Source organism: Plecotus auritus (assembly GCF_963455305.1).
Source record: "Plecotus auritus genome assembly, chromosome: 9".
Lineage (NCBI taxonomy): Eukaryota > Metazoa > Chordata > Mammalia > Chiroptera > Vespertilionidae > Plecotus > Plecotus auritus.
This window is the reverse complement of record NC_137783.1, coordinates 24,670,556-24,676,572: the sequence shown is the minus strand read 5'-3', so window position 1 is coordinate 24,676,572 and position 6,017 is coordinate 24,670,556. Positions and strand designations below refer to the sequence as shown.

The 6,017-nt window shown below is 43.0% G+C and overlaps 1 pseudogene across 1 annotated transcript; it reads left to right on the top strand.

Annotated features, from left to right (window-relative positions):
- Positions 1-677: 677 nt before the first annotated feature.
- On the top strand, positions 678-2,971 carry LOC308257799 (polypeptide N-acetylgalactosaminyltransferase 11-like; annotated as a pseudogene). The gene is made up of 2 exons: positions 678-1,406; positions 1,863-2,971. The product of its transcript is annotated as a polypeptide N-acetylgalactosaminyltransferase 11-like (transcript).
- The last annotated feature ends 3,046 nt before the right edge of the window (positions 2,972-6,017 follow it).

Sequence of the window (6,017 nt, the reverse complement as noted above, 5' to 3'; positions counted from 1 at the left end):
TGCAGGAGGCAGCTGATCAATGTTTCTCTCTCATCGATGTTTTTAGCTCTCTATCCCTCTCCCTTCCTCTCTGTAAAATATCAATAAAATATGTATTTTTTTAAAAAAATCAGCTATTGCCTGCACAACCCCTACCAGGGATCAAGCCCTCAACCTGGGCATGTGTTCATGACTGGGAATCGAACTGGCAACCTGAGCCAACCAACTGAGCCACACTGGAGCATGTCAACTGTAAGTTTTTTAAAAATTAAAAAAGAAAGATGGTAGAGGCTGCGGCACTGGCACTGAATGAGCACTCCAGAGGCCTGGGCGAACCTGTGGTCACTACCCAACCTGGCATCTTCTTCCTGGTGTTCTGCCCTGTGGCAGCTAGTGCGGCTGGACCTGGGCTGTGGTGGGAGGGAAGCTGCCACAGCCCGAGTCCCAGAAGGCCAGGATCCTGTGTTGCTGGCGCCGGGATTCACCAGAGGATCTTTCTGGGATCTTCACCTTCACCTTGAAGACCTGGTGGGGTTCCTGGAGGTAAAGCTCACAGAAGTGAACCAGCCCCCCAAGACTGCATTCCTGGTTTTGAACTCTCATGACAGTTCATACCCAGCCACCAGCACAAGTTTATGGCTCCAGCAGCTTTTGCTCCAGGAAGCTGAAAATGGCCCTTCAGCTATGCTAGGTCTATAATGGGAAGCGTCACAGTTCCATATTTCTGTTACGGATGTCTTTTTACATCTGCGACCCGAACGGTTTTGCTTTTTGTTTATTTTAAATTCAGTGAAGTGACTCGGCCACTTTAAGAATGTGCCCATCAAGGGGTCTGGGCCCCATGAGCCATTCCCCCCAAAAAATCTATCCCCATTTCACCCAAGGTCCAAGTTGAATATTAGAATTACAGTTCAAAGCAAACAAGATTGATGATGTGGTAATCATATTGAAGATGCAGAAAAAGGCAACATGAAATTCTCTTCTGAGTTGGGTATGATTTTTAATGAACATGATCAGGAATTGAGAGACGTGGGGTATCAGAAGCATGCCTTCAATATGCTCATTAGCAACTACTTGGGCTACCAGAGATGTGCCAGATACAAGGAATGTAGCATGTAAAGACAAGACATATCCTACAGACCTGCCAGGCACTAGTGTTGTTATTTGTTTCTACAATGAAGCCTTGTCTGCTTTGCTGCTGCAGACTGTGCACAGCGTCCTGGACCACACACCAGCCCGGCTTCTCCACCAAATCATCCTCGTGGATGACAACAGTGACTTCGATGATTTGAAAGGAGAATTAGATGAATTTGTCAAATAACCTCCCTGGAAAAATTAAATTAATAAGAAATACAAAGCGTGAAGGATTAATTCAAGGAAGAATGTTAGGAGCAGCTCATGCAGCAGAAGTCCCAGTGTTCCTGGATGTGGGATCCCTTAACACGACCTGCGTGGTTCAGGGCCCACTCAGGGTCCGGTTTCTGGAGGAGGCTGCACACTAAAATGAAGAGAGAGACTAGAAAAGAGTTAATTTGGGAAAATGGGGGGCCAGGCGGGAGTCAACCTCTAGTGGGAAGACTACCGCTAGGCTCTGGCCTTGGTATCCCTTTTATTGAGGCTACGGGATACACCCATTACCCTTAAGCAGCTTTGGGAAACACCCATTACCCTTAAGCAGCTTTGGGAAACACCCATAGCCCTTAAGCAGGTAATAAGCGGGTTATCATATCAGTAAGGATTTACATGATTACAAGATGGGGAAGTTGCCTCAGTTACCATTGTCTCAATTAGATAGGGAGTGGTTGGCTCTGACCTTTCAGAGCTTCAAGGTTGACCAGCCTCTTTCTATTAGTGAGACAATGATTGGTTTCCAGCATCTGGACAGCCACTGTGAAGTGAATGTAACATGGCTGCAGCCCTTGCTGGCTGCCATCTGGGAGGACCGCGGATGGTCGTGTGTCTGGTGATCCATATCATCAGTGCAGACACGGTGGCCTACAGCTCATCCCCTGTGGTACGTGGAGGGTTCAACTGGGGACTGCACTTCAAATGGGATCTTGTTCTCCTTTCTGAGCTTGGAGGACCAGAAGGAGCTACCGCATGGAGGATTGTTTGCCATGAATAGAAGCTACTTCAGTGAACTTGGGCAGTATGACAGCAGCATGGATATCTGGGGAGGAGAAAACCTGGAAAGATCATTTCAGATTTGGATATGTGGGGTAAGCTCTTCCTTATCCCTTGCTCCAGAGTTGGACACGTTTTCTGGAAAAGGCGACCCTATGGTTCCTCTGAAGGCCAGGACACAACTCCTTCAGGCTGGAACACATTTGGTTGGATGAATATAAGGAGCAGTATTTTTCCTTAAGACCTGACCTGAGGACAAAAAGCTATGGAAATGTCAGTGAGTGTGTTGAATTGAGGAAGAAGTTGGGTTGTAAATTATTTAAATGGCATTTGGATAGCATTTACCTAGAGATGCAGATATCTGGGCCAAATGCCAAACCCCAGCAACCCATTTTTATCAACAGAGGGCCAAAACACCCCCAAATCCTTCAGCATGGAAGGCTTATCACCACCAGACTTGCAAATATCTGGTGGCTCAGAGCCGCCCAAGTCAGAAGAGAGGCCTAGTAGTGCTTAAGGCATGTGACTGCAGTGACCCAAATTAGATCTAGATTTATAATGAAGAGCAGGAATTGGTTTTAAGTAATCTCCTTTGCTTGGATGTCAGAAACTCGGTCATCTGACCCACCCCCAACTCATGAAGTGCCATGGGTTGGGAGGATCCCAGCAGTGGACCTTTGGGAGGAATAATCAACTGTACCAGGTGTCAGTTGGACAGTGCCTGAAAGTGGTTAATCTACTGAGTCACAAAGTCTATGTCGCTATGGCAATCTGTGATGGCTCTTCCTCACAGCAGTGGCATTTGGAAGGTCAAGGTGGAAGCAGTGGCTGGAATGGAATGCTTGTCTTCTTGGGAAGATTAGCATAGGTGAAATAGCAGACATTCTACTGTCTACACCAGGGCACCAAGTGACCATCTGGAGGTGAAGAATTACGTGACAGTAGGCCATTTCTAGGCCTCTGTTAAGGAATTTCTTACTTAATGGTAGGAAACCAGAATACAGTTTTAATATAAAGAGTCAGGTTTATACAGAAGGATAATACCCAGGAAATTGCTAGGGCTATACAAATTAGCTTATAATTAATTTTAATCCTCTTTAATGGAATGGAACGTGTCATGATTTCCTTTCTTAGAATACTTCATAGCATACAGTTAACTTTAAACAAACTGAATCCACGCATTGTTTATACAATCATATTTAAGAGGTGGTTAACTACTATAAATTTTTTGATGAATTATGGCACTATATACATTTAAAATAATCCTTTTAATTTAAAAATAGAAGAAGACTAGTGCTGGCCTCTGATGCAGTTATAGTAGCCAAGAACTACATATATGTGTGTGTATCTGTGGTATAGATGTTTGTCTCTTCAGTGGTACTGGAATTCTCTACTCACTGACACCTTGCCTAAGCCTTCTTCCACTTTGAGATCTCTTATTATTAAAAATTAATATTTTCCCCTTTTTGTTTGACAGCATGAAAAGTTGGAAGAAGATCAACTCTGGGAATGGGAAAAGAGAAATGGAGCAGACAGCAAGAGAGTGGAGGGAAAACAGTAGGATGGTTCACACAGGCAGAAGATCCAGGAAGGGACTAAAATCAGAGCTGTGTTATTTGAGGGTACCTATTCACTTGGCAAATTGCCTATGAACTCTCCCTACCCCAGTAGGTCCTAGCTAAGATCCCCAGCTTTGGACAACAGATGTGAGATAAAAAGAGATCAGAGCTGTGGTCACTGGAGCATAACTGTTCTCATAGCAGATAAGGAAATAGGTTGACTTCTGTTAATAGCATTAAAAAATTACTGCTCTTTTTTATTCATAGCATTTTACTCCAAGAAAGTCAAGATGAAAACTACACAGCATCACTGTAACATAGAAAGTAGTCATAGAATGTTGCCATAGCAATGGCCTTAAGGTCCAAGTCAGGATTCAATGTGAAAGAAACTATGCTCTAAGGAGGTCCTCTCAGAAACCAGCAAACCTGGTAACAAGTCTTCTGGATGAGTAGAGTTGTCTGGACCATGACTTTGACTTCACACATTCCTGGATTCCAAACCTATCTATGCCCTAACCCAGTGGTCGGCAAACTCATTGGTCAACGGAGCCAAATATCAACGTACAACGATTGAAATTTCTTTTGAGAGCCAAAATTTTAAACTTAAACTTCTTCTAATGCTAATTCTTCAAAATAGACTCGCCCAGGCCATGGTATTTTGTGGAAGAGCCACACTCAAGGGGCCAAAGAGCCACATGTGGCTCGAGAGCCGCAGTTTGCCGACCACTGCCCTAACCAATCAAATGTGACTTTGGCAAGTTGTTTAACATCTCTGAGCCTCAATGTTCTCATCTGTAAAGAGGAGATAATAGAATGCACACCTCTTTTTTTTTTTTTTTAAGAGTACTTACTATCTGGTGTTTTACGTTTTTCTCTTACTTCATTCTCACAGCAGTTAGATTCTATTATAGAAACGAAAATAGAGGTTCAGAAAGAGGCTAAGTCACTTTTCTGAAGTCACACACATGGTAAGACAGCCAGGATGGAAATTCAAGGCAGTTTGACTCCAGAGCCCTGCTTTTAATACTTAAGCTGAACTGCCTAAAAAAACTCACTTTACAATTAAGTGAAATCATGCACTTAATAGTGCTTGGCATATTTTGAGCATTTAGTAAATGGTAGTTATTAAAATGTGCACTGGGTAGAATCCAAATCCCAAATTTATAACAAATTCAAGATTAAACTGCATTATATTGCACTTTTATTATCTAGGGCCTAGTCTCAAGTTCAGACATTCTCACTCCCAAAGAATCTGTAAACAGAAAGCAAGTTCCCACAGGAGGATACAGGTTCTGTGGGGTGCTAGAAATCATTTACATGGGAGCTACTTTGGCAGTGTGGGAACAGATGAAAGTAGGAAAGCAAGGAATCACTGGAGCAAGTCTCAGCCATGTCAAGGCCTGCAGGGCAGTTTTCTGCCCTACAGCGACTGCTTGGGAATCCAGTCCTGTGCCTTCTGAGCTGAGAAAATAGAAATTGAGAGAGCTGAAATTTGCCTAGACCTATGCAATCACAGAGAACTCAATGTCCTTACTCCTAGGCCAACATGTCAAACTGGGAGGGAACAGGAAGCTAAACAAGACACGGCCCACTAGGCAAAGGTAGGTAATGCTAGCACTTTTTTCCTTCATCATCCCCACCCCTATCACGGTATGGACTGAATGCAGCCCAGTCTCCTTTGTCCCCTACTCTACCTCTATTAAGAATTGTAAATGGACCAGTGAAGGCATGCAAACAACATTAGTTGAATGAGTTATATAAAAAATGGTACTGAGATAAATATATGAGGAAATAGAATGGAAAGTTGACATAAATTTTCCACATGGGACACAGGACCCATTTCTGAAAAAGGCTTAATTTCTGTTCCCGGAAATTAAAGCTTAGAGTTCAAACTTCACACTTTTTTAGCTATGGGGGATACTACTTGGATGGAAATGTTTCATAAGCCTGGGACACTCTATACCATGTGTGTTCCTATTCTTTCCTTATGTTATGCTCCACACCTTCCCTCTGTCATTATCTGCCAGAACTGAGGACAGACTATGCCCAGTGCTGGAGAAAATACCTTGCATGTCTCAGTTTGTATACAGACCATGGTTTACTTCAATTTTGGATCTACCTTGCTGGTTTATTAGCTGTCTGTTGCATACTCTCAGAATGGTTTTCATTGGCATTTTTAGAAACACTTTTATTGTGGATATATGGATAAAATTTACTATTTTAACCATTTTTAAGTATAGAATTCAGTGGCATTAGGTGAATTCACAACCGTCACCACTATCTATCCACAGAATTCTTTCATCATCCCAAAATGACACTCTGTGCCTGTTAAACAATAACTTCCCCATTCCCTCC